Source organism: Triturus cristatus, chromosome 5_2 (assembly GCF_964204655.1).
Source record: "Triturus cristatus chromosome 5_2, aTriCri1.1, whole genome shotgun sequence".
NCBI lineage: Eukaryota > Metazoa > Chordata > Amphibia > Caudata > Salamandridae > Triturus > Triturus cristatus.
Genome location: NC_140588.1, coordinates 555,120,300 through 555,146,925, shown reverse-complemented (window position 1 = coordinate 555,146,925; position 26,626 = coordinate 555,120,300). Strand labels below are relative to the sequence as shown.

The 26,626-nt window shown below is 33.9% G+C and overlaps 10 non-coding genes across 10 annotated transcripts; all 10 read right to left on the bottom strand.

The window, feature by feature from the left end:
• Positions 1 to 2,218: 2,218 nt before the first annotated feature.
• On the bottom strand, positions 2,219 to 2,290 carry TRNAQ-UUG (transfer RNA glutamine (anticodon UUG)). Its single transcript has one exon. It is a non-coding gene; the product is annotated as a tRNA-Gln (tRNA).
• Positions 2,291 to 4,876: 2,586 nt separating this feature from the next.
• TRNAQ-UUG (transfer RNA glutamine (anticodon UUG)) lies at positions 4,877 to 4,948 on the bottom strand. The gene has a single exon. It is a non-coding gene; the product is annotated as a tRNA-Gln (tRNA).
• A 2,444-nt stretch (positions 4,949 to 7,392) lies between these two features.
• On the bottom strand, positions 7,393 to 7,464 carry TRNAQ-UUG (transfer RNA glutamine (anticodon UUG)). Its single transcript has one exon. It is a non-coding gene; the product is annotated as a tRNA-Gln (tRNA).
• Positions 7,465 to 9,908: 2,444 nt separating this feature from the next.
• Positions 9,909 to 9,980, bottom strand: TRNAQ-UUG (transfer RNA glutamine (anticodon UUG)). Its single transcript has one exon. It is a non-coding gene; the product is annotated as a tRNA-Gln (tRNA).
• A 2,444-nt stretch (positions 9,981 to 12,424) lies between these two features.
• On the bottom strand, positions 12,425 to 12,496 carry TRNAQ-UUG (transfer RNA glutamine (anticodon UUG)). The gene has a single exon. It is a non-coding gene; the product is annotated as a tRNA-Gln (tRNA).
• A 2,444-nt stretch (positions 12,497 to 14,940) lies between these two features.
• Positions 14,941 to 15,012, bottom strand: TRNAQ-UUG (transfer RNA glutamine (anticodon UUG)). Its single transcript has one exon. It is a non-coding gene; the product is annotated as a tRNA-Gln (tRNA).
• A 2,444-nt stretch (positions 15,013 to 17,456) lies between these two features.
• On the bottom strand, positions 17,457 to 17,528 carry TRNAQ-UUG (transfer RNA glutamine (anticodon UUG)). Its single transcript has one exon. It is a non-coding gene; the product is annotated as a tRNA-Gln (tRNA).
• Positions 17,529 to 19,972: 2,444 nt separating this feature from the next.
• Positions 19,973 to 20,044, bottom strand: TRNAQ-UUG (transfer RNA glutamine (anticodon UUG)). The gene has a single exon. It is a non-coding gene; the product is annotated as a tRNA-Gln (tRNA).
• A 2,444-nt stretch (positions 20,045 to 22,488) lies between these two features.
• Positions 22,489 to 22,560, bottom strand: TRNAQ-UUG (transfer RNA glutamine (anticodon UUG)). The gene has a single exon. It is a non-coding gene; the product is annotated as a tRNA-Gln (tRNA).
• A 2,444-nt stretch (positions 22,561 to 25,004) lies between these two features.
• Positions 25,005 to 25,076, bottom strand: TRNAQ-UUG (transfer RNA glutamine (anticodon UUG)). Its single transcript has one exon. It is a non-coding gene; the product is annotated as a tRNA-Gln (tRNA).
• Between the last annotated feature and the right edge of the window lie 1,550 nt (positions 25,077 to 26,626).

The following is a 26,626-nucleotide window of genomic DNA, read 5'->3' as shown; positions in this document are numbered from 1 at the left end:
GCCCCCTGAGGCAAATCTCTTCTGTCAAAATGGAAAGCTCACCCTGGTAGGGGAGGGTGGATGGTGTCATGGTTAGCACTCTGGACTCTGAAAACAGGGATCTGAGTACAAATTTCAGTGGGACTTATCTGAACTTTACAATTTTCTTTTCCATTCAGTTCTTAGAAGTTTTATTTGGAACAACATCACATTTACTTATAAACATGTAAAAATCAACCTGTACATATGTATCTCTGTATATATAGCTATATGTCTCTGTATATTTATAGGAAAATATAAACATATAGATTATAAAAATAAATATAATTAGTGGAGGTGAAAATCATGAACAGTTGTTGCCTCTCAGCATTTGAAACATGAGTTTCTACTTCTTTCTCTTTTATATGTCCTGAAATTGAGATAGTCACTTTTTACTCAGTATTGATCCAACAATACAGTTGATGTATACAAAGCATATCATATGATTTGTGAATAAAGTTCAAAAATGAGAATTTGATCAGTACCTGTGATGCCTCCGACCAAAAGCTTATATTTTACGATTGGAGAGCAACTGTTGTAAATCAGCATGAAAAACATTTTCTTTTCACGATTTCCATACTAATATAAAACAACATTTTTACTAGCTGAATGAGATCATCATTTGGGTTCCTCTATGTTTGATTGAAGAAAACTTCTCATTCAAAATGTGCTATTTTCGCCTTATCAATAGCAGGAAAGCTTAAAAAAGTGATGCTGTGAATCACCCGTCTGAAATGCGTTTGAGAAAATCAGGATATGATTTTATAATGGCTAACTACTTTGTGAAGAAATTTGATGTCAAAGTATTGTAAAGTTTGTATTGATGTAACTTGTTCAAGCTGATGGACATTTTGAAAGCATTCAATAATTGACTCTTTCAACCTACTGGTGTTGGATTTGAGCTATCAATGAACAAAGATGAAGAAATGGAAAAGCTCAAGAGTAATAAAAAAAGTCCCTCCAAGGTCTCAAATCGGATCATTGGATGCAAAGTCCAAATTGCCAACCATTGCTCTATGGAGCCACCCATGCAGGAGACAGAGACATTGCTTCAGTAGTCTGGAAATGTAGACTGTTTAATTATGCTACAGGCAAAGATGAACATTGTGATATAACTTTTATATTCTGATAAACATTTGAATATTTAACACTTTTATAGAGAATATAGCGAAAAGAATCAAATCACATTAAAGCTCTATCCACTATGACCATTCAAATGAGATATCTTTGTATCAATATAAGAGAAGGCCATCACTGATGCGCTCTCTTTTGTCTCAATGGAAAAGTCACTCTTGTGTGAGAGGGTTCCATGGTGTAATGGTTAGCACTCTGGACTCTGAATCCAGCGATCCTAGTTCAAATCTCGGTGGGACCTACTACAATTATGAGATTCACTGTTTAACTCATTTTTTAGAATTTGGTCTAGAAAAAACCTAATATCAATGTTTTATACTGATGCGTATGAACGCATAAGTATGTATAGATGCATACATAGCTTTATCCGTCTAGATAGCTGTTAGACAATATGAACATATCAATTATTCATAAACATAAATATTGAAGCTGAACCTAGAAACTGTTCTTTCACATCCACATTGTAAACATGAGTTTATTTTCCTTTCTCATCTATATGGCCAGTAATGAGATAGTTCATTTTTGCTGATTTCTTAGCTGACAACATGCTGGACTTACACAGTGCATTTCATTGTGAATTTCTTTGAAAGTGAATTTCAGATTCACACCTTTGACATGTCTTTCAAAAGATTCAACTTTATTGGTTGTGGAATTACTGTTGAAAATCAGTGTGTAAAATCTTTGTACGTCTGAATTTCAAGATTATTATTCAAACTGCACATCTTCGGTCACCGTAATACAAAGTTTGGCTCCTCAAGTTTTGTTTTAATGAATGCTTTGCAATTAAAAAGTTCCTTGTTCCCCTTATCAAAAACAGTAAGATTTTAAAAAGTAATGTCGTGCATCAGGCCCCTGTGATGAGTTTGAGAAACCAGAGTGAGTTTGTAAAATCTCTCATTATTTTGAGCCATTTAGTTTCCAGGTATTGTAAAAATTCTATTATTTGCTCACATCTAGTAAACTTTTAGAGTATAATCAATAAATTAATTTTTCACCCTACCGGTATTAGATATGTGATATTAATGAATACACTTGAAAGAAAATGATTTGGTCAAGAGTCATAAAATGGCCCCACCGAGATTTGAACTCGGATCATTGGATTCAAAGTCCAAAGTGCTAACCATTACACCATGGAACCTCCCATGTGAAAGGAGTGCAAACTGCTGCAGCAATGTGGAAATGTCAAAGTTTTTAATATTCTACTGTCAAAGAGAAACTGAATTGGATTGCTTTCCTATTCTGGTAAACTTTTGCATATTGAACTATGTTGGGGAAGGATGTTGCCCAAAAGACTCAAATAACGTTATAACTCTGTTGAACAGTGGTTTTTATGTGAGATAATATTTTTCAATAAAAGATAAGTTGCCCCCTGAGGCAAATCTCTTCTGTCAAAATGGAAAGCTCACCCTGGTAGGGGAGGGTGGATGGTGTCATGGTTAGCACTCTGGACTCTGAAAACAGGGATCTGAGTACAAATTTCAGTGGGACTTATCTGAACTTTACAATTTTCTTTTCCATTCAGTTCTTAGAAGTTTTATTTGGAACAACATCACATTTACTTATAAACATGTAAAAATCAACCTGTACATATGTATCTCTGTATATATAGCTATATGTCTCTGTATATTTATAGGAAAATATAAACATATAGATTATAAAAATAAATATAATTAGTGGAGGTGAAAATCATGAACAGTTGTTGCCTCTCAGCATTTGAAACATGAGTTTCTACTTCTTTCTCTTTTATATGTCCTGAAATTGAGATAGTCACTTTTTACTCAGTATTGATCCAACAATACAGTTGATGTATACAAAGCATATCATATGATTTGTGAATAAAGTTCAAAAATGAGAATTTGATCAGTACCTGTGATGCCTCCGACCAAAAGCTTATATTTTACGATTGGAGAGCAACTGTTGGAAATCAGCATGAAAAACATTTTCTTTTCACGATTTCCATACTAATATAAAACAACATTTTTACTAGCTGAATGAGATCATCATTTGGGTTCCTCTATGTTTGATTGAAGAAAACTTCTCATTCAAAATGTGCTATTTTCGCCTTATCAATAGCAGGAAAGCTTAAAAAAGTGATGCTGTGAATCACCCGTCTGAAATGCGTTTGAGAAAATCAGGATATGATTTTATAATGGCTAACTACTTTGTGAAGAAATTTGATGTCAAAGTATTGTAAAGTTTGTATTGATGTAACTTGTTCAAGCTGATGGACATTTTGAAAGCATTCAATAATTGACTCTTTCAACCTACTGGTGTTGGATTTGAGCTATCAATGAACAAAGATGAAGAAATGGAAAAGCTCAAGAGTAATAAAAAAAGTCCCTCCAAGGTCTCAAATCGGATCATTGGATGCAAAGTCCAAATTGCCAACCATTGCTCTATGGAGCCACCCATGCAGGAGACAGAGACATTGCTTCAGTAGTCTGGAAATGTAGACTGTTTAATTATGCTACAGGCAAAGATGAACATTGTGATATAACTTTTATATTCTGATAAACATTTGAATATTTAACACTTTTATAGAGAATATAGCGAAAAGAATCAAATCACATTAAAGCTCTATCCACTATGACCATTCAAATGAGATATCTTTGTATCAATATAAGAGAAGGCCATCACTGATGCGCTCTCTTTTGTCTCAATGGAAAAGTCACTCTTGTGTGAGAGGGTTCCATGGTGTAATGGTTAGCACTCTGGACTCTGAATCCAGCGATCCTAGTTCAAATCTCGGTGGGACCTACTACAATTATGAGATTCACTGTTTAACTCATTTTTTAGAATTTGGTCTAGAAAAAACCTAATATCAATGTTTTATACTGATGCGTATGAACGCATAAGTATGTATAGATGCATACATAGCTTTATCCATCTAGATAGCTGTTAGACAATATGAACATATCAATTATTCATAAACATAAATATTGAAGCTGAACCTAGAAACTGTTCTTTCACATCCACATTGTAAGCATGAGTTTATTTTCCTTTCTCATCTATATGGCCAGTAATGAGATAGTTCATTTTTGCTGATTTCTTAGCTGACAACATGCTGGACTTACACAGTGCATTTCATTGTGAATTTCTTTGAAAGTGAATTTCAGATTCACACCTTTGACATGTCTTTCAAAAGATTCAACTTTATTGGTTGTGGATTTACTGTTGAAAATCAGTGTGTAAAATCTTTGTACGTCTGAATTTCAAGATTATTATTCAAACTGCACATCTTCGGTCCTCGTAATACAAAGTTTGACTCCTCAAGTTTTGTTTTAATGAATGCTTTGCAATTAAAAAGTTCCTTGTTCCCCTTATCAATAACAGTAAGATTTTAACCCCTTCAGCGCTGCGCGGATTCCTCCGCGGTGCTGAAGGGTTCGAGCGCGGGCGGGGCCATGACGGAACGGTTCCGTCATGAGCACAGCTCAACCGATGCTCATGACGGAACCGTTCCGTCATGAGCATGGAAGGGGTTAAAAAGTAATGTCGTGCATCAGGCCCCTGTGATGAGTTTGAGAAACCAGAGTGAGTTTGTAAAATCTCTCATTATTTTGAGCCATTTAGTTTCCAGGTATTGTAAAAATTCTATTATTTGCTCACATCTAGTAAACTTTTAGAGTATAATCAATAAATTAATTTTTCACCCTACCGGTATTAGATATGTGATATTAATGAATACACTTGAAAGAAAATGATTTGGTCAAGAGTCATAAAATGGTCCCACCGAGATTTGAACTCGGATCATTGGATTCAAAGTCCAAAGTGCTAACCATTACACCATGGAACCTCCCATGTGAAAGGAGTGCAAACTTCTGCAGCAATGTGGAAATGTCAAAGTTTTTAATATTCTACTGTCAAAGAGAAACTGAATTGGATTGCATTCCTATTCTGGTAAACTTTTGCATATTGAACTATGTTGGGGAAGGATGTTGCCCAAAAGACTCAAATAACGTTATAACTCTGTTGAACAGTGGTTTTTATGTGAGATAATATTTTTCAATAAAAGATAAGTTGCCCCCTGAGGCAAATCTCTTCTGTCAAAATGGAAAGCTCACCCTGGTAGGGGAGGGTGGATGGTGTCATGGTTAGCACTCTGGACTCTGAAAACAGGGATCTGAGTACAAATTTCAGTGGGACTTATCTGAACTTTACAATTTTCTTTTCCATTCAGTTCTTAGAAGTTTTATTTGGAACAACATCACATTTACTTATAAACATGTAAAAATCAACCTGTACATATGTATCTCTGTATATATAGCTATATGTCTCTGTATATTTATAGGAAAATATAAACATATAGATTATAAAAATAAATATAATTAGTGGAGGTGAAAATCATGAACAGTTGTTGCCTCTCAGCATTTGAAACATGAGTTTCTACTTCTTTCTCTTTTATATGTCCTGAAATTGAGATAGTCACTTTTTACTCAGTATTGATCCAACAATACAGTTGATGTATACAAAGCATATCATATGATTTGTGAATAAAGTTCAAAAATGAGAATTTGATCAGTACCTGTGATGCCTCCGACCAAAAGCTTATATTTTACGATTGGAGAGCAACTGTTGTAAATCAGCATGAAAAACATTTTCTTTTCACGATTTCCATACTAATATAAAACAACATTTTTACTAGCTGAATGAGATCATCATTTGGGTTCCTCTATGTTTGATTGAAGAAAACTTCTCATTCAAAATGTGCTATTTTCGCCTTATCAATAGCAGGAAAGCTTAAAAAAGTGATGCTGTGAATCACCCGTCTGAAATGCGTTTGAGAAAATCAGGATATGATTTTATAATGGCTAACTACTTTGTGAAGAAATTTGATGTCAAAGTATTGTAAAGTTTGTATTGATGTAACTTGTTCAAGCTGATGGACATTTTGAAAGCATTCAATAATTGACTCTTTCAACCTACTGGTGTTGGATTTGAGCTATCAATGAACAAAGATGAAGAAATGGAAAAGCTCAAGAGTAATAAAAAAAGTCCCTCCAAGGTCTCAAATCGGATCATTGGATGCAAAGTCCAAATTGCCAACCATTGCTCTATGGAGCCACCCATGCAGGAGACAGAGACATTGCTTCAGTAGTCTGGAAATGTAGACTGTTTAATTATGCTACAGGCAAAGATGAACATTGTGATATAACTTTTATATTCTGATAAACATTTGAATATTTAACACTTTTATAGAGAATATAGCGAAAAGAATCAAATCACATTAAAGCTCTATCCACTATGACCATTCAAATGAGATATCTTTGTATCAATATAAGAGAAGGCCATCACTGATGCGCTCTCTTTTGTCTCAATGGAAAAGTCACTCTTGTGTGAGAGGGTTCCATGGTGTAATGGTTAGCACTCTGGACTCTGAATCCAGCGATCCTAGTTCAAATCTCGGTGGGACCTACTACAATTATGAGATTCACTGTTTAACTCATTTTTTAGAATTTGGTCTAGAAAAAACCTAATATCAATGTTTTATACTGATGCGTATGAACGCATAAGTATGTATAGATGCATACATAGCTTTATCCGTCTAGATAGCTGTTAGACAATATGAACATATCAATTATTCATAAACATAAATATTGAAGCTGAACCTAGAAACTGTTCTTTCACATCCACATTGTAAACATGAGTTTATTTTCCTTTCTCATCTATATGGCCAGTAATGAGATAGTTCATTTTTGCTGATTTCTTAGCTGACAACATGCTGGACTTACACAGTGCATTTCATTGTGAATTTCTTTGAAAGTGAATTTCAGATTCACACCTTTGACATGTCTTTCAAAAGATTCAACTTTATTGGTTGTGGAATTACTGTTGAAAATCAGTGTGTAAAATCTTTGTACGTCTGAATTTCAAGATTATTATTCAAACTGCACATCTTCGGTCACCGTAATACAAAGTTTGGCTCCTCAAGTTTTGTTTTAATGAATGCTTTGCAATTAAAAAGTTCCTTGTTCCCCTTATCAAAAACAGTAAGATTTTAAAAAGTAATGTCGTGCATCAGGCCCCTGTGATGAGTTTGAGAAACCAGAGTGAGTTTGTAAAATCTCTCATTATTTTGAGCCATTTAGTTTCCAGGTATTGTAAAAATTCTATTATTTGCTCACATCTAGTAAACTTTTAGAGTATAATCAATAAATTAATTTTTCACCCTACCGGTATTAGATATGTGATATTAATGAATACACTTGAAAGAAAATGATTTGGTCAAGAGTCATAAAATGGCCCCACCGAGATTTGAACTCGGATCATTGGATTCAAAGTCCAAAGTGCTAACCATTACACCATGGAACCTCCCATGTGAAAGGAGTGCAAACTGCTGCAGCAATGTGGAAATGTCAAAGTTTTTAATATTCTACTGTCAAAGAGAAACTGAATTGGATTGCTTTCCTATTCTGGTAAACTTTTGCATATTGAACTATGTTGGGGAAGGATGTTGCCCAAAAGACTCAAATAACGTTATAACTCTGTTGAACAGTGGTTTTTATGTGAGATAATATTTTTCAATAAAAGATAAGTTGCCCCCTGAGGCAAATCTCTTCTGTCAAAATGGAAAGCTCACCCTGGTAGGGGAGGGTGGATGGTGTCATGGTTAGCACTCTGGACTCTGAAAACAGGGATCTGAGTACAAATTTCAGTGGGACTTATCTGAACTTTACAATTTTCTTTTCCATTCAGTTCTTAGAAGTTTTATTTGGAACAACATCACATTTACTTATAAACATGTAAAAATCAACCTGTACATATGTATCTCTGTATATATAGCTATATGTCTCTGTATATTTATAGGAAAATAGAAACATATAGATTATAAAAATAAATATAATTAGTGGAGGTGAAAATCATGAACAGTTGTTGCCTCTCAGCATTTGAAACATGAGTTTCTACTTCTTTCTCTTTTATATGTCCTGAAATTGAGATAGTCACTTTTTACTCAGTATTGATCCAACAATACAGTTGATGTATACAAAGCATATCATATGATTTGTGAATAAAGTTCAAAAATGAGAATTTGATCAGTACCTGTGATGCCTCCGACCAAAAGCTTATATTTTACGATTGGAGAGCAACTGTTGGAAATCAGCATGAAAAACATTTTCTTTTCACGATTTCCATACTAATATAAAACAACATTTTTACTAGCTGAATGAGATCATCATTTGGGTTCCTCTATGTTTGATTGAAGAAAACTTCTCATTCAAAATGTGCTATTTTCGCCTTATCAATAGCAGGAAAGCTTAAAAAAGTGATGCTGTGAATCACCCGTCTGAAATGCGTTTGAGAAAATCAGGATATGATTTTATAATGGCTAACTACTTTGTGAAGAAATTTGATGTCAAAGTATTGTAAAGTTTGTATTGATGTAACTTGTTCAAGCTGATGGACATTTTGAAAGCATTCAATAATTGACTCTTTCAACCTACTGGTGTTGGATTTGAGCTATCAATGAACAAAGATGAAGAAATGGAAAAGCTCAAGAGTAATAAAAAAAGTCCCTCCAAGGTCTCAAATCGGATCATTGGATGCAAAGTCCAAATTGCCAACCATTGCTCTATGGAGCCACCCATGCAGGAGACAGAGACATTGCTTCAGTAGTCTGGAAATGTAGACTGTTTAATTATGCTACAGGCAAAGATGAACATTGTGATATAACTTTTATATTCTGATAAACATTTGAATATTTAACACTTTTATAGAGAATATAGCGAAAAGAATCAAATCACATTAAAGCTCTATCCACTATGACCATTCAAATGAGATATCTTTGTATCAATATAAGAGAAGGCCATCACTGATGCGCTCTCTTTTGTCTCAATGGAAAAGTCACTCTTGTGTGAGAGGGTTCCATGGTGTAATGGTTAGCACTCTGGACTCTGAATCCAGCGATCCTAGTTCAAATCTCGGTGGGACCTACTACAATTATGAGATTCACTGTTTAACTCATTTTTTAGAATTTGGTCTAGAAAAAACCTAATATCAATGTTTTATACTGATGCGTATGAACGCATAAGTATGTATAGATGCATACATAGCTTTATCCATCTAGATAGCTGTTAGACAATATGAACATATCAATTATTCATAAACATAAATATTGAAGCTGAACCTAGAAACTGTTCTTTCACATCCACATTGTAAACATGAGTTTATTTTCCTTTCTCATCTATATGGCCAGTAATGAGATAGTTCATTTTTGCTGATTTCTTAGCTGACAACATGCTGGACTTACACAGTGCATTTCATTGTGAATTTCTTTGAAAGTGAATTTCAGATTCACACCTTTGACATGTCTTTCAAAAGATTCAACTTTATTGGTTGTGGAATTACTGTTGAAAATCAGTGTGTAAAATCTTTGTACGTCTGAATTTCAAGATTATTATTCAAACTGCACATCTTCGGTCACCGTAATACAAAGTTTGGCTCCTCAAGTTTTGTTTTAATGAATGCTTTGCAATTAAAAAGTTCCTTGTTCCCCTTATCAAAAACAGTAAGATTTTAAAAAGTAATGTCGTGCATCAGGCCCCTGTGATGAGTTTGAGAAACCAGAGTGAGTTTGTAAAATCTCTCATTATTTTGAGCCATTTAGTTTCCAGGTATTGTAAAAATTCTATTATTTGCTCACATCTAGTAAACTTTTAGAGTATAATCAATAAATTAATTTTTCACCCTACCGGTATTAGATATGTGATATTAATGAATACACTTGAAAGAAAATGATTTGGTCAAGAGTCATAAAATGGTCCCACCGAGATTTGAACTCGGATCATTGGATTCAAAGTCCAAAGTGCTAACCATTACACCATGGAACCTCCCATGTGAAAGGAGTGCAAACTGCTGCAGCAATGTGGAAATGTCAAAGTTTTTAATATTCTACTGTCAAAGAGAAACTGAATTGGATTGCTTTCCTATTCTGGTAAACTTTTGCATATTGAACTATGTTGGGGAAGGATGTTGCCCAAAAGACTCAAATAACGTTATAACTCTGTTGAACAGTGGTTTTTATGTGAGATAATATTTTTCAATGAAAGATAAGTTGCCCCCTGAGGCAAATCTCTTCTGTCAAAATGGAAAGCTCACCCTGGTAGGGGAGGGTGGATGGTGTCATGGTTAGCACTCTGGACTCTGAAAACAGGGATCTGAGTACAAATTTCAGTGGGACTTATCTGAACTTTACAATTTTCTTTTCCATTCAGTTCTTAGAAGTTTTATTTGGAACAACATCACATTTACTTATAAACATGTAAAAATCAACCTGTACATATGTATCTCTGTATATATAGCTATATGTCTCTGTATATTTATAGGAAAATATAAACATATAGATTATAAAAATAAATATAATTAGTGGAGGTGAAAATCATGAACAGTTGTTGCCTCTCAGCATTTGAAACATGAGTTTCTACTTCTTTCTCTTTTATATGTCCTGAAATTGAGATAGTCACTTTTTACTCAGTATTGATCCAACAATACAGTTGATGTATACAAAGCATATCATATGATTTGTGAATAAAGTTCAAAAATGAGAATTTGATCAGTACCTGTGATGCCTCCGACCAAAAGCTTATATTTTACGATTGGAGAGCAACTGTTGTAAATCAGCATGAAAAACATTTTCTTTTCACGATTTCCATACTAATATAAAACAACATTTTTACTAGCTGAATGAGATCATCATTTGGGTTCCTCTATGTTTGATTGAAGAAAACTTCTCATTCAAAATGTGCTATTTTCGCCTTATCAATAGCAGGAAAGCTTAAAAAAGTGATGCTGTGAATCACCCGTCTGAAATGCGTTTGAGAAAATCAGGATATGATTTTATAATGGCTAACTACTTTGTGAAGAAATTTGATGTCAAAGTATTGTAAAGTTTGTATTGATGTAACTTGTTCAAGCTGATGGACATTTTGAAAGCATTCAATAATTGACTCTTTCAACCTACTGGTGTTGGATTTGAGCTATCAATGAACAAAGATGAAGAAATGGAAAAGCTCAAGAGTAATAAAAAAAGTCCCTCCAAGGTCTCAAATCGGATCATTGGATGCAAAGTCCAAATTGCCAACCATTGCTCTATGGAGCCACCCATGCAGGAGACAGAGACATTGCTTCAGTAGTCTGGAAATGTAGACTGTTTAATTATGCTACAGGCAAAGATGAACATTGTGATATAACTTTTATATTCTGATAAACATTTGAATATTTAACACTTTTATAGAGAATATAGCGAAAAGAATCAAATCACATTAAAGCTCTATCCACTATGACCATTCAAATGAGATATCTTTGTATCAATATAAGAGAAGGCCATCACTGATGCGCTCTCTTTTGTCTCAATGGAAAAGTCACTCTTGTGTGAGAGGGTTCCATGGTGTAATGGTTAGCACTCTGGACTCTGAATCCAGCGATCCTAGTTCAAATCTCGGTGGGACCTACTACAATTATGAGATTCACTGTTTAACTCATTTTTTAGAATTTGGTCTAGAAAAAACCTAATATCAATGTTTTATACTGATGCGTATGAACGCATAAGTATGTATAGATGCATACATAGCTTTATCCGTCTAGATAGCTGTTAGACAATATGAACATATCAATTATTCATAAACATAAATATTGAAGCTGAACCTAGAAACTGTTCTTTCACATCCACATTGTAAACATGAGTTTATTTTCCTTTCTCATCTATATGGCCAGTAATGAGATAGTTCATTTTTGCTGATTTCTTAGCTGACAACATGCTGGACTTACACAGTGCATTTCATTGTGAATTTCTTTGAAAGTGAATTTCAGATTCACACCTTTGACATGTCTTTCAAAAGATTCAACTTTATTGGTTGTGGAATTACTGTTGAAAATCAGTGTGTAAAATCTTTGTACGTCTGAATTTCAAGATTATTATTCAAACTGCACATCTTCGGTCACCGTAATACAAAGTTTGGCTCCTCAAGTTTTGTTTTAATGAATGCTTTGCAATTAAAAAGTTCCTTGTTCCCCTTATCAAAAACAGTAAGATTTTAAAAAGTAATGTCGTGCATCAGGCCCCTGTGATGAGTTTGAGAAACCAGAGTGAGTTTGTAAAATCTCTCATTATTTTGAGCCATTTAGTTTCCAGGTATTGTAAAAATTCTATTATTTGCTCACATCTAGTAAACTTTTAGAGTATAATCAATAAATTAATTTTTCACCCTACCGGTATTAGATATGTGATATTAATGAATACACTTGAAAGAAAATGATTTGGTCAAGAGTCATAAAATGGCCCCACCGAGATTTGAACTCGGATCATTGGATTCAAAGTCCAAAGTGCTAACCATTACACCATGGAACCTCCCATGTGAAAGGAGTGCAAACTGCTGCAGCAATGTGGAAATGTCAAAGTTTTTAATATTCTACTGTCAAAGAGAAACTGAATTGGATTGCTTTCCTATTCTGGTAAACTTTTGCATATTGAACTATGTTGGGGAAGGATGTTGCCCAAAAGACTCAAATAACGTTATAACTCTGTTGAACAGTGGTTTTTATGTGAGATAATATTTTTCAATAAAAGATAAGTTGCCCCCTGAGGCAAATCTCTTCTGTCAAAATGGAAAGCTCACCCTGGTAGGGGAGGGTGGATGGTGTCATGGTTAGCACTCTGGACTCTGAAAACAGGGATCTGAGTACAAATTTCAGTGGGACTTATCTGAACTTTACAATTTTCTTTTCCATTCAGTTCTTAGAAGTTTTATTTGGAACAACATCACATTTACTTATAAACATGTAAAAATCAACCTGTACATATGTATCTCTGTATATATAGCTATATGTCTCTGTATATTTATAGGAAAATAGAAACATATAGATTATAAAAATAAATATAATTAGTGGAGGTGAAAATCATGAACAGTTGTTGCCTCTCAGCATTTGAAACATGAGTTTCTACTTCTTTCTCTTTTATATGTCCTGAAATTGAGATAGTCACTTTTTACTCAGTATTGATCCAACAATACAGTTGATGTATACAAAGCATATCATATGATTTGTGAATAAAGTTCAAAAATGAGAATTTGATCAGTACCTGTGATGCCTCCGACCAAAAGCTTATATTTTACGATTGGAGAGCAACTGTTGGAAATCAGCATGAAAAACATTTTCTTTTCACGATTTCCATACTAATATAAAACAACATTTTTACTAGCTGAATGAGATCATCATTTGGGTTCCTCTATGTTTGATTGAAGAAAACTTCTCATTCAAAATGTGCTATTTTCGCCTTATCAATAGCAGGAAAGCTTAAAAAAGTGATGCTGTGAATCACCCGTCTGAAATGCGTTTGAGAAAATCAGGATATGATTTTATAATGGCTAACTACTTTGTGAAGAAATTTGATGTCAAAGTATTGTAAAGTTTGTATTGATGTAACTTGTTCAAGCTGATGGACATTTTGAAAGCATTCAATAATTGACTCTTTCAACCTACTGGTGTTGGATTTGAGCTATCAATGAACAAAGATGAAGAAATGGAAAAGCTCAAGAGTAATAAAAAAAGTCCCTCCAAGGTCTCAAATCGGATCATTGGATGCAAAGTCCAAATTGCCAACCATTGCTCTATGGAGCCACCCATGCAGGAGACAGAGACATTGCTTCAGTAGTCTGGAAATGTAGACTGTTTAATTATGCTACAGGCAAAGATGAACATTGTGATATAACTTTTATATTCTGATAAACATTTGAATATTTAACACTTTTATAGAGAATATAGCGAAAAGAATCAAATCACATTAAAGCTCTATCCACTATGACCATTCAAATGAGATATCTTTGTATCAATATAAGAGAAGGCCATCACTGATGCGCTCTCTTTTGTCTCAATGGAAAAGTCACTCTTGTGTGAGAGGGTTCCATGGTGTAATGGTTAGCACTCTGGACTCTGAATCCAGCGATCCTAGTTCAAATCTCGGTGGGACCTACTACAATTATGAGATTCACTGTTTAACTCATTTTTTAGAATTTGGTCTAGAAAAAACCTAATATCAATGTTTTATACTGATGCGTATGAACGCATAAGTATGTATAGATGCATACATAGCTTTATCCATCTAGATAGCTGTTAGACAATATGAACATATCAATTATTCATAAACATAAATATTGAAGCTGAACCTAGAAACTGTTCTTTCACATCCACATTGTAAACATGAGTTTATTTTCCTTTCTCATCTATATGGCCAGTAATGAGATAGTTCATTTTTGCTGATTTCTTAGCTGACAACATGCTGGACTTACACAGTGCATTTCATTGTGAATTTCTTTGAAAGTGAATTTCAGATTCACACCTTTGACATGTCTTTCAAAAGATTCAACTTTATTGGTTGTGGAATTACTGTTGAAAATCAGTGTGTAAAATCTTTGTACGTCTGAATTTCAAGATTATTATTCAAACTGCACATCTTCGGTCACCGTAATACAAAGTTTGGCTCCTCAAGTTTTGTTTTAATGAATGCTTTGCAATTAAAAAGTTCCTTGTTCCCCTTATCAAAAACAGTAAGATTTTAAAAAGTAATGTCGTGCATCAGGCCCCTGTGATGAGTTTGAGAAACCAGAGTGAGTTTGTAAAATCTCTCATTATTTTGAGCCATTTAGTTTCCAGGTATTGTAAAAATTCTATTATTTGCTCACATCTAGTAAACTTTTAGAGTATAATCAATAAATTAATTTTTCACCCTACCGGTATTAGATATGTGATATTAATGAATACACTTGAAAGAAAATGATTTGGTCAAGAGTCATAAAATGGTCCCACCGAGATTTGAACTCGGATCATTGGATTCAAAGTCCAAAGTGCTAACCATTACACCATGGAACCTCCCATGTGAAAGGAGTGCAAACTGCTGCAGCAATGTGGAAATGTCAAAGTTTTTAATATTCTACTGTCAAAGAGAAACTGAATTGGATTGCTTTCCTATTCTGGTAAACTTTTGCATATTGAACTATGTTGGGGAAGGATGTTGCCCAAAAGACTCAAATAACGTTATAACTCTGTTGAACAGTGGTTTTTATGTGAGATAATATTTTTCAATAAAAGATAAGTTGCCCCCTGAGGCAAATCTCTTCTGTCAAAATGGAAAGCTCACCCTGGTAGGGGAGGGTGGATGGTGTCATGGTTAGCACTCTGGACTCTGAAAACAGGGATCTGAGTACAAATTTCAGTGGGACTTATCTGAACTTTACAATTTTCTTTTCCATTCAGTTCTTAGAAGTTTTATTTGGAACAACATCACATTTACTTATAAACATGTAAAAATCAACCTGTACATATGTATCTCTGTATATATAGCTATATGTCTCTGTATATTTATAGGAAAATAGAAACATATAGATTATAAAAATAAATATAATTAGTGGAGGTGAAAATCATGAACAGTTGTTGCCTCTCAGCATTTGAAACATGAGTTTCTACTTCTTTCTCTTTTATATGTCCTGAAATTGAGATAGTCACTTTTTACTCAGTATTGATCCAACAATACAGTTGATGTATACAAAGCATATCATATGATTTGTGAATAAAGTTCAAAAATGAGAATTTGATCAGTACCTGTGATGCCTCCGACCAAAAGCTTATATTTTACGATTGGAGAGCAACTGTTGGAAATCAGCATGAAAAACATTTTCTTTTCACGATTTCCATACTAATATAAAACAACATTTTTACTAGCTGAATGAGATCATCATTTGGGTTCCTCTATGTTTGATTGAAGAAAACTTCTCATTCAAAATGTGCTATTTTCGCCTTATCAATAGCAGGAAAGCTTAAAAAAGTGATGCTGTGAATCACCCGTCTGAAATGCGTTTGAGAAAATCAGGATATGATTTTATAATGGCTAACTACTTTGTGAAGAAATTTGATGTCAAAGTATTGTAAAGTTTGTATTGATGTAACTTGTTCAAGCTGATGGACATTTTGAAAGCATTCAATAATTGACTCTTTCAACCTACTGGTGTTGGATTTGAGCTATCAATGAACAAAGATGAAGAAATGGAAAAGCTCAAGAGTAATAAAAAAAGTCCCTCCAAGGTCTCAAATCGGATCATTGGATGCAAAGTCCAAATTGCCAACCATTGCTCTATGGAGCCACCCATGCAGGAGACAGAGACATTGCTTCAGTAGTCTGGAAATGTAGACTGTTTAATTATGCTACAGGCAAAGATGAACATTGTGATATAACTTTTATATTCTGATAAACATTTGAATATTTAACACTTTTATAGAGAATATAGCGAAAAGAATCAAATCACATTAAAGCTCTATCCACTATGACCATTCAAATGAGATATCTTTGTATCAATATAAGAGAAGGCCATCACTGATGCGCTCTCTTTTGTCTCAATGGAAAAGTCACTCTTGTGTGAGAGGGTTCCATGGTGTAATGGTTAGCACTCTGGACTCTGAATCCAGCGATCCTAGTTCAAATCTCGGTGGGACCTACTACAATTATGAGATTCACTGTTTAACTCATTTTTTAGAATTTGGTCTAGAAAAAACCTAATATCAATGTTTTATACTGATGCGTATGAACGCATAAGTATGTATAGATGCATACATAGCTTTATCCATCTAGATAGCTGTTAGACAATATGAACATATCAATTATTCATAAACATAAATATTGAAGCTGAACCTAGAAACTGTTCTTTCACATCCACATTGTAAACATGAGTTTATTTTCCTTTCTCATCTATATGGCCAGTAATGAGATAGTTCATTTTTGCTGATTTCTTAGCTGACAACATGCTGGACTTACACAGTGCATTTCATTGTGAATTTCTTTGAAAGTGAATTTCAGATTCACACCTTTGACATGTCTTTCAAAAGATTCAACTTTATTGGTTGTGGATTTACTGTTGAAAATCAGTGTGTAAAATCTTTGTACGTCTGAATTTCAAGATTATTATTCAAACTGCACATCTTCGGTCCCCGTAATACAAAGTTTGACTCCTCAAGTTTTGTTTTAATGAATGCTTTGCAATTAAAAAGTTCCTTGTTCCCCTTATCAAAAACAGTAAGATTTTAAAAAGTAATGTCGTGCATCAGGCCCCTGTGATGAGTTTGAGAAACCAGAGTGAGTTTGTAAAATCTCTCATTATTTTGAGCCATTTAGTTTCCAGGTATTGTAAAAATTCTATTATTTGCTCACATCTAGTAAACTTTTAGAGTATAATCAATAAATTAATTTTTCACCCTACCGGTATTAGATATGTGATATTAATGAATACACTTGAAAGAAAATGATTTGGTCAAGAGTCATAAAATGGTCCCACCGAGATTTGAACTCGGATCATTGGATTCAAAGTCCAAAGTGCTAACCATTACACCATGGAACCTCCCATGTGAAAGGAGTGCAAACTGCTGCAGCAATGTGGAAATGTCAAAGTTTTTAATATTCTACTGTCAAAGAGAAACTGAATTGGATTGCTTTCCTATTCTGGTAAACTTTTGCATATTGAACTATGTTGGGGAAGGATGTTGCCCAAAAGACTCAAATAACGTTATAACTCTGTTGAACAGTGGTTTTTATGTGAGATAATATTTTTCAATAAAAGATAAGTTGCCCCCTGAGGCAAATCTCTTCTGTCAAAATGGAAAGCTCACCCTGGTAGGGGAGGGTGGATGGTGTCATGGTTAGCACTCTGGACTCTGAAAACAGGGATCTGAGTACAAATTTCAGTGGGACTTATCTGAACTTTACAATTTTCTTTTCCATTCAGTTCTTAGAAGTTTTATTTGGAACAACATCACATTTACTTATAAACATGTAAAAATCAACCTGTACATATGTATCTCTGTATATATAGCTATATGTCTCTGTATATTTATAGGAAAATAGAAACATATAGATTATAAAAATAAATATAATTAGTGGAGGTGAAAATCATGAACAGTTGTTGCCTCTCAGCATTTGAAACATGAGTTTCTACTTCTTTCTCTTTTATATGTCCTGAAATTGAGATAGTCACTTTTTACTCAGTATTGATCCAACAATACAGTTGATGTATACAAAGCATATCATATGATTTGTGAATAAAGTTCAAAAATGAGAATTTGATCAGTACCTGTGATGCCTCCGACCAAAAGCTTATATTTTACGATTGGAGAGCAACTGTTGGAAATCAGCATGAAAAACATTTTCTTTTCACGATTTCCATACTAATATAAAACAACATTTTTACTAGCTGAATGAGATCATCATTTGGGTTCCTCTATGTTTGATTGAAGAAAACTTCTCATTCAAAATGTGCTATTTTCGCCTTATCAATAGCAGGAAAGCTTAAAAAAGTGATGCTGTGAATCACCCGTCTGAAATGCGTTTGAGAAAATCAGGATATGATTTTATAATGGCTAACTACTTTGTGAAGAAATTTGATGTCAAAGTATTGTAAAGTTTGTATTGATGTAACTTGTTCAAGCTGATGGACATTTTGAAAGCATTCAATAATTGACTCTTTCAACCTACTGGTGTTGGATTTGAGCTATCAATGAACAAAGATGAAGAAATGGAAAAGCTCAAGAGTAATAAAAAAAGTCCCTCCAAGGTCTCAAATCGGATCATTGGATGCAAAGTCCAAATTGCCAACCATTGCTCTATGGAGCCACCCATGCAGGAGACAGAGACATTGCTTCAGTAGTCTGGAAATGTAGACTGTTTAATTATGCTACAGGCAAAGATGAACATTGTGATATAACTTTTATATTCTGATAAACATTTGAATATTTAACACTTTTATAGAGAATATAGCGAAAAGAATCAAATCACATTAAAGCTCTATCCACTATGACCATTCAAATGAGATATCTTTGTATCAATATAAGAGAAGGCCATCACTGATGCGCTCTCTTTTGTCTCAATGGAAAAGTCACTCTTGTGTGAGAGGGTTCCATGGTGTAATGGTTAGCACTCTGGACTCTGAATCCAGCGATCCTAGTTCAAATCTCAGTGGGACCTACTACAATTATGAGATTCACTGTTTAACTCATTTTTTAGAATTTGGTCTAGAAAAAACCTAATATCAATGTTTTATACTGATGCGTATGAACGCATAAGTATGTATAGATGCATACATAGCTTTATCCATCTAGATAGCTGTTAGACAATATGAACATATCAATTATTCATAAACATAAATATTGAAGCTGAACCTAGAAACTGTTCTTTCACATCCACATTGTAAACATGAGTTTATTTTCCTTTCTCATCTATATGGCCAGTAATGAGATAGTTCATTTTTGCTGATTTCTTAGCTGACAACATGCTGGACTTACACAGTGCATTTCATTGTGAATTTCTTTGAAAGTGAATTTCAGATTCACACCTTTGACATGTCTTTCAAAAGATTCAACTTTATTGGTTGTGGATTTACTGTTGAAAATCAGTGTGTAAAATCTTTGTACGTCTGAATTTCAAGATTATTATTCAAACTGCACATCTTCGGTCCCCGTAATACAAAGTTTGACTCCTCAAGTTTTGTTTTAATGAATGCTTTGCAATTAAAAAGTTCCTTGTTCCCCTTATCAATAACAGTAAGATTTTAAAAAGTAATGTCGTGCATCAGGCCCCTGTGATGAGTTTGAGAAACCAGAGTGAGTTTGTAAAATCTCTCATTATTTTGAGCCATTTAGTTTCCAGGTATTGTAAAAATTCTATTATTTGCTCACATCTAGTAAACTTTTAGAGTATAATCAATAAATTAATTTTTCACCCTACCGGTATTAGATATGTGATATTAATGAATACACTTGAAAGAAAATGATTTGGTCAAGAGTCATAAAATGGTCCCACCGAGATTTGAACTCGGATCATTGGATTCAAAGTCCAAAGTGCTAACCATTACACCATGGAACCTCCCATGTGAAAGGAGTGCAAACTTCTGCAGCAATGTGGAAATGTCAAAGTTTTTAATATTCTACTGTCAAAGAGAAACTGAATTGGATTGCATTCCTATTCTGGTAAACTTTTGCATATTGAACTATGTTGGGGAAGGATGTTGCCCAAAAGACTCAAATAACGTTATAACTCTGTTGAACAGTGGTTTTTATGTGAGATAATATTTTTCAATAAAAGATAAGTTGCCCCCTGAGGCAAATCTCTTCTGTCAAAATGGAAAGCTCACCCTGGTAGGGGAGGGTGGATGGTGTCATGGTTAGCACTCTGGACTCTGAAAACAGGGATCTGAGTACAAATTTCAGTGGGACTTATCTGAACTTTACAATTTTCTTTTCCATTCAGTTCTTAGAAGTTTTATTTGGAACAACATCACATTTACTTATAAACATGTAAAAATCAACCTGTACATATGTATCTCTGTATATATAGCTATATGTCTCTGTATATTTATAGGAAAATATAAACATATAGATTATAAAAATAAATATAATTAGTGGAGGTGAAAATCATGAACAGTTGTTGCCTCTCAGCATTTGAAACATGAGTTTCTACTTCTTTCTCTTTTATATGTCCTGAAATTGAGATAGTCACTTTTTACTCAGTATTGATCCAACAATACAGTTGATGTATACAAAGCATATCATATGATTTGTGAATAAAGTTTAAAAATGAGAATTTGATCAGTACCTGTGATGCCTCCGACCAAAAGCTTATATTTTACGATTGGAGAGCAACTGTTGTAAATCAGCATGAAAAACATTTTCTTTTCACGATTTCCATACTAATATAAAACAACATTTTTACTAGCTGAATGAGATCATCATTTGGGTTCCTCTATGTTTGATTGAAGAAAACTTCTCATTCAAAATGTGCTATTTTCGCCTTATCAATAGCAGGAAAGCTTAAAAAAGTGATGCTGTGAATCACCCGTCTGAAATGCGTTTGAGAAAATCAGGATATGATTTTATAATGGCTAACTACTTTGTGAAGAAATTTGATGTCAAAGTATTGTAAAGTTTGTATTGATGTAACTTGTTCAAGCTGATGGACATTTTGAAAGCATTCAATAATTGACTCTTTCAACCTACTGGTGTTGGATTTGAGCTATCAATGAACAAAGATGAAGAAATGGAAAAGCTCAAGAGTAATAAAAAAAGTCCCTCCAAGGTCTCAAATCGGATCATTGGATGCAAAGTCCAAATTGCCAACCATTGCTCTATGGAGCCACCCATGCAGGAGACAGAGACATTGCTTCAGTAGTCTGGAAATGTAGACTGTTTAATTATGCTACAGGCAAAGATGAACATTGTGATATAACTTTTATATTCTGATAAACATTTTAATATTTAACACTTTTATAGAGAATATAGCGAAAAGAATCAAATCACATTAAAGCTCTATCCACTATGACCATTCAAATGAGATATCTTTGTATCAATATAAGAGAAGGCCATCACTGATGCGCTCTCTTTTGTCTCAATGGAAAAGTCACTCTTGTGTGAGAGGGTTCCATGGTGTAATGGTTAGCACTCTGGACTCTGAATCCAGCGATCCTAGTTCAAATCTCGGTGGGACCTACTACAATTATGAGATTCACTGTTTAACTCATTTTTTAGAATTTGGTCTAGAAAAAACCTAATATCAATGTTTTATACTGATGCGTATGAACGCATAAGTATGTATAGATGCATACATAGCTTTATCCGTCTAGATAGCTGTTAGACAATATGAACATATCAATTATTCATAAACATAAATATTGAAGCTGAACCTAGAAACTGTTCTTTCACATCCACATTGTAAACATGAGTTTATTTTCCTTTCTCATCTATATGGCCAGTAATGAGATAGTTCATTTTTGCTGATTTCTTAGCTGACAACATGCTGGACTTACACAGTGCATTTCATTGTGAATTTCTTTGAAAGTGAATTTCAGATTCACACCTTTGACATGTCTTTCAAAAGATTCAACTTTATTGGTTGTGGAATTACTGTTGAAAATCAGTGTGTAAAATCTTTGTACGTCTGAATTTCAAGATTATTATTCAAACTGCACATCTTCGGTCACCGTAATACAAAGTTTGGCTCCTCAAGTTTTGTTTTAATGAATGCTTTGCAATTAAAAAGTTCCTTGTTCCCCTTATCAAAAACAGTAAGATTTTAAAAAGTAATGTCGTGCATCAGGCCCCTGTGATGAGTTTGAGAAACCAGAGTGAGTTTGTAAAATCTCTCATTATTTTGAGCCATTTAGTTTCCAGGTATTGTAAAAATTCTATTATTTGCTCACATCTAGTAAACTTTTAGAGTATAATCAATAAATTAATTTTTCACCCTACCGGTATTAGATATGTGATATTAATGAATACACTTGAAAGAAAATGATTTGGTCAAGAGTCATAAAATGGCCCCACCGAGATTTGAACTCGGATCATTGGATTCAAAGTCCAAAGTGCTAACCATTACACCATGGAACCTCCCATGTGAAAGGAGTGCAAACTGCTGCAGCAATGTGGAAATGTCAAAGTTTTTAATATTCTACTGTCAAAGAGAAACTGAATTGGATTGCTTTCCTATTCTGGTAAACTTTTGCATATTGAACTATGTTGGGGAAGGATGTTGCCCAAAAGACTCAAATAACGTTATAACTCTGTTGAACAGTGGTTTTTATGTGAGATAATATTTTTCAATAAAAGATAAGTTGCCCCCTGAGGCAAATCTCTTCTGTCAAAATGGAAAGCTCACCCTGGTAGGGGAGGGTGGATGGTGTCATGGTTAGCACTCTGGACTCTGAAAACAGGGATCTGAGTACAAATTTCAGTGGGACTTATCTGAACTTTACAATTTTCTTTTCCATTCAGTTCTTAGAAGTTTTATTTGGAACAACATCACATTTACTTATAAACATGTAAAAATCAACCTGTACATATGTATCTCTGTATATATAGCTATATGTCTCTGTATATTTATAGGAAAATAGAAACATATAGATTATAAAAATAAATATAATTAGTGGAGGTGAAAATCATGAACAGTTGTTGCCTCTCAGCATTTGAAACATGAGTTTCTACTTCTTTCTCTTTTATATGTCCTGAAATTGAGATAGTCACTTTTTACTCAGTATTGATCCAACAATACAGTTGATGTATACAAAGCATATCATATGATTTGTGAATAAAGTTCAAAAATGAGAATTTGATCAGTACCTGTGATGCCTCCGACCAAAAGCTTATATTTTACGATTGGAGAGCAACTGTTGGAAATCAGCATGAAAAACATTTTCTTTTCACGATTTCCATACTAATATAAAACAACATTTTTACTAGCTGAATGAGATCATCATTTGGGTTCCTCTATGTTTGATTGAAGAAAACTTCTCATTCAAAATGTGCTATTTTCGCCTTATCAATAGCAGGAAAGCTTAAAAAAGTGATGCTGTGAATCACCCGTCTGAAATGCGTTTGAGAAAATCAGGATATGATTTTATAATGGCTAACTACTTTGTGAAGAAATTTGATGTCAAAGTATTGTAAAGTTTGTATTGATGTAACTTGTTCAAGCTGATGGACATTTTGAAAGCATTCAATAATTGACTCTTTCAACCTACTGGTGTTGGATTTGAGCTATCAATGAACAAAGATGAAGAAATGGAAAAGCTCAAGAGTAATAAAAAAAGTCCCTCCAAGGTCTCAAATCGGATCATTGGATGCAAAGTCCAAATTGCCAACCATTGCTCTATGGAGCCACCCATGCAGGAGACAGAGACATTGCTTCAGTAGTCTGGAAATGTAGACTGTTTAATTATGCTACAGGCAAAGATGAACATTGTGATATAACTTTTATATTCTGATAAACATTTGAATATTTAACACTTTTATAGAGAATATAGCGAAAAGAATCAAATCACATTAAAGCTCTATCCACTATGACCATTCAAATGAGATATCTTTGTATCAATATAAGAGAAGGCCATCACTGATGCGCTCTCTTTTGTCTCAATGGAAAAGTCACTCTTGTGTGAGAGGGTTCCATGGTGTAATGGTTAGCACTCTGGACTCTGAATCCAGCGATCCTAGTTCAAATCTCGGTGGGACCTACTACAATTATGAGATTCACTGTTTAACTCATTTTTTAGAATTTGGTCTAGAAAAAACCTAATATCAATGTTTTATACTGATGCGTATGAACGCATAAGTATGTATAGATGCATACATAGCTTTATCCATCTAGATAGCTGTTAGACAATATGAACATATCAATTATTCATAAACATAAATATTGAAGCTGAACCTAGAAACTGTTCTTTCACATCCACATTGTAAACATGAGTTTATTTTCCTTTCTCATCTATATGGCCAGTAATGAGATAGTTCATTTTTGCTGATTTCTTAGCTGACAACATGCTGGACTTACACAGTGCATTTCATTGTGAATTTCTTTGAAAGTGAATTTCAGATTCACACCTTTGACATGTCTTTCAAAAGATTCAACTTTATTGGTTGTGGAATTACTGTTGAAAATCAGTGTGTAAAATCTTTGTACGTCTGAATTTCAAGATTATTATTCAAACTGCACATCTTCGGTCACCGTAATACAAAGTTTGGCTCCTCAAGTTTTGTTTTAATGAATGCTTTGCAATTAAAAAGTTCCTTGTTCCCCTTATCAAAAACAGTAAGATTTTAAAAAGTAATGTCGTGCATCAGGCCCCTGTGATGAGTTTGAGAAACCAGAGTGAGTTTGTAAAATCTCTCATTATTTTGAGCCATTTAGTTTCCAGGTATTGTAAAAATTCTATTATTTGCTCACATCTAGTAAACTTTTAGAGTATAATCAATAAATTAATTTTTCACCCTACCGGTATTAGATATGTGATATTAATGAATACACTTGAAAGAAAATGATTTGGTCAAGAGTCATAAAATGGTCCCACCGAGATTTGAACTCGGATCATTGGATTCAAAGTCCAAAGTGCTAACCATTACACCATGGAACCTCCCATGTGAAAGGAGTGCAAACTGCTGCAGCAATGTGGAAATGTCAAAGTTTTTAATATTCTACTGTCAAAGAGAAACTGAATTGGATTGCTTTCCTATTCTGGTAAACTTTTGCATATTGAACTATGTTGGGGAAGGATGTTGCCCAAAAGACTCAAATAACGTTATAACTCTGTTGAACAGTGGTTTTTATGTGAGATAATATTTTTCAATAAAAGATAAGTTGCCCCCTGAGGCAAATCTCTTCTGTCAAAATGGAAAGCTCACCCTGGTAGGGGAGGGTGGATGGTGTCATGGTTAGCACTCTGGACTCTGAAAACAGGGATCTGAGTACAAATTTCAGTGGGACTTATCTGAACTTTACAATTTTCTTTTCCATTCAGTTCTTAGAAGTTTTATTTGGAACAACATCACATTTACTTATAAACATGTAAAAATCAACCTGTACATATGTATCTCTGTATATATAGCTATATGTCTCTGTATATTTATAGGAAAATAGAAACATATAGATTATAAAAATAAATATAATTAGTGGAGGTGAAAATCATGAACAGTTGTTGCCTCTCAGCATTTGAAACATGAGTTTCTACTTCTTTCTCTTTTATATGTCCTGAAATTGAGATAGTCACTTTTTACTCAGTATTGATCCAACAATACAGTTGATGTATACAAAGCATATCATATGATTTGTGAATAAAGTTCAAAAATGAGAATTTGATCAGTACCTGTGATGCCTCCGACCAAAAGCTTATATTTTACGATTGGAGAGCAACTGTTGGAAATCAGCATGAAAAACATTTTCTTTTCACGATTTCCATACTAATATAAAACAACATTTTTACTAGCTGAATGAGATCATCATTTGGGTTCCTCTATGTTTGATTGAAGAAAACTTCTCATTCAAAATGTGCTATTTTCGCCTTATCAATAGCAGGAAAGCTTAAAAAAGTGATGCTGTGAATCACCCGTCTGAAATGCGTTTGAGAAAATCAGGATATGATTTTATAATGGCTAACTACTTTGTGAAGAAATTTGATGTCAAAGTATTGTAAAGTTTGTATTGATGTAACTTGTTCAAGCTGATGGACATTTTGAAAGCATTCAATAATTGACTCTTTCAACCTACTGGTGTTGGATTTGAGCTATCAATGAACAAAGATGAAGAAATGGAAAAGCTCAAGAGTAATAAAAAAAGTCCCTCCAAGGTCTCAAATCGGATCATTGGATGCAAAGTCCAAATTGCCAACCATTGCTCTATGGAGCCACCCATGCAGGAGACAGAGACATTGCTTCAGTAGTCTGGAAATGTAGACTGTTTAATTATGCTACAGGCAAAGATGAACATTGTGATATAACTTTTATATTCTGATAAACATTTGAATATTTAACACTTTTATAGAGAATATAGCGAAAAGAATCAAATCACATTAAAGCTCTATCCACTATGACCATTCAAATGAGATATCTTTGTATCAATATAAGAGAAGGCCATCACTGATGCGCTCTCTTTTGTCTCAATGGAAAAGTCACTCTTGTGTGAGAGGGT